General features: G+C 36.7%; 1 long non-coding RNA gene across 1 annotated transcript; it reads right to left on the bottom strand.

Annotated features, from left to right (window-relative positions):
- Positions 1-925: 925 nt before the first annotated feature.
- LOC140186121 (uncharacterized) lies at positions 926-1864 on the bottom strand. Its single transcript, XR_011882788.1, has 3 exons — positions 1833-1864; positions 1396-1431; positions 926-958 (listed from the first exon to the last, which is right to left on the bottom strand). It is a non-coding gene; the product is annotated as an uncharacterized lncRNA (long non-coding RNA).
- Between the last annotated feature and the right edge of the window lie 490 nt (positions 1865-2354).

Genomic DNA, 2354 nt, shown 5'->3' on the forward strand with positions numbered 1-2354 from the left:
TTATGTTTCAATTATGCAATAATTTTATTCAATCATTGAGTTTAAAACCTCATAAATTGGCATTATCTGGTATTCTTTATTAAATGCAGATAACATAATAAAGGCAAATTGCTTAGAATGCAACAGTGACACAATACTTCACCTTGAGTATTGAAAAATGGCACTGAGGTAAAATAAATTTGCAGGTTTGTCATTTGGACTTCTTAGACTTTCATTTTATTACAGGTATTTTCTGGATATGGAGATTTCGGTTAAAATTGGCACTTATCACCTGTTGGCTCTAAGGCAGTGGGCAAGATTTGGAGACTTTCTTGGTGCATTAAATGGGTGCTATGTGTAATGCCGGAACCTTGGCAAGTGACATGCAAGTTTTTGGAAAATTGCATAAAGAACAGTAATATATGCTTGGGCTAGGTTTTCACTCTCACATATGTAAAATGTCATCAATACGTTTCACTACAGCTGCAGCCTGCAGGGGTTACACCTACTCTGTTATTGCTGCCATGAAACAACAGGCAGCTGCGAGAGCACTGACTGTCAAGGAAAGATGGTCATACTCTCTTTTCACAAAGCTGGGTATTGTCTGTAAACGAGAATTATTAATAAAGTGCTAGAAAAGCTCAGAAGATCAGGCTGCATCTCCGGAATAATAGACAGAGTTAGCATTTCAGGTCAGTGAAAGGCTCTAATAAAAGCTTATCAAACTGAGACATTAATTTTGTTTCAGTCTCTCAACTAATCGTATTTTCTCACAACAGATGGTATTTTGTCTGCTGAAAGTTTCAGGAACTTCTCTTTTTATTTCAGAATTTCAGTTTCTACATATTTTGAGTTTGGAAATAAGACCTTCTGATCTCTGTGCCCATGGCAGAACAATCATTCTTTCTGGAAATGATATCTGTTTAGGAACAAGGAAGACACTTACCTATGGAATGAAGGTGAAGATTCTCTCAGAATCCTGGTAAAAGAATTAAATACTTTTTAAAGTTTTCTTTTCATTTCTTCAATAAATATATTTAACCATTTGTTCATTCAGCTTTCAGTCTCATTCAGAAGCATTGCTTGGTATTCCTTATCAGATTCAGTTGTTATTGAATACAGTTGTGACATTTTAAAAAATCTGTATTTTTATGTTCTTAACTTTTGGTTTTTATTTTTATTAAAAGCATTCTCAAGATATTGGATTTCTGGTAAACCTGCCACTTATCACCCATTGCCCCTAAGGGAGATGCCAAGAAATTGGGGTCTTTCTTGGTGCATTAAACAGGGTGATGTGTGTGGTGATGGCACCTAATCAGGTGACCTGAAGCAGTTAGGAAAGTGGCAAAAAAAAGTTAAAACTATTTAGAATGGTTTACGTTTGAAAATTATTTCACAAAATAAGAAGATACTTACTTATCATGGAATGAAGGTGAAGAATCTCTCAGAATCCTGATAGAGGAATCAAATATAATTTATTTCACAGTTGTTCAATACCCATTGTACCATTTGTAGATTCAGCATCCAGACTCATTCAGAAGCATTGCTCCAGTGATAACTGATATTTGTTATCACATGCAGATAATGCTTTCACTTTCTGACATTTGAAATCCATATTTTCAGAGTTCCTAACATCTTGGTTTTTATTTTTATTAAAAGCATTCTCAGGATTTGGGGAATGCTGGGAACCTTGGCAATTGTCGCCCGATGCCAAGAGATTGGAGTCTTTCTTGGTGCATTAAGCAGGTGTGTGTGTAATGCTCACATCTAACCAGGTGAATGGAAGTGCAAGTAAAAAAACTGTTTAAAATAGTTTTCATTCTGTAAATTTCACAAGATTAGAAGATACTTACTTATCAGGGAATGAAGGTGAAGAATCTCTCAGGATCCTGGTAAGAGAATCAAATATAGATCAAGTTGAGGCGTTTGATGTTGTGATGTTCGCCAAGCTTGGCAATTAGTTTGTATACGTTTTTATCTTCCGTAAGATTAGGTTGACTTGGCAGATGAATGGGTGGCTGAGAATCTGGCATAGAGGCACCGTTTGAGATTCCTGGATTAGTGGGATCTCTTCTCGGGTAGGTATGATCTGGAGAAAAAGGATGGGCTGCACCTGAACCCAAAGTGTACCAATATATTTACAGACAGGTTTCCTAGAGGTGTTGGGGAGGGTTGAAACTAATTTGTCAGAAGGATTGGAACTGGACTGATGGGGCCAATTACAGGAATGTTGGTTTACAAGCAGAGGCAGTGTATAATGAAAGGTCAGGAAGGACAGGGAGTTAATAGGGCAAAAATGCAGTCAGTGGGATAGGCTACAATGTAACAGGGACAAAAATGAAAAGGATGACAGGAATGAGTGTCTTATATTTGAA

This window comes from Mobula birostris, chromosome 22 (assembly GCF_030028105.1).
Source record: "Mobula birostris isolate sMobBir1 chromosome 22, sMobBir1.hap1, whole genome shotgun sequence".
Classification (NCBI taxonomy): Eukaryota; Metazoa; Chordata; class Chondrichthyes; order Myliobatiformes; family Myliobatidae; genus Mobula; species Mobula birostris.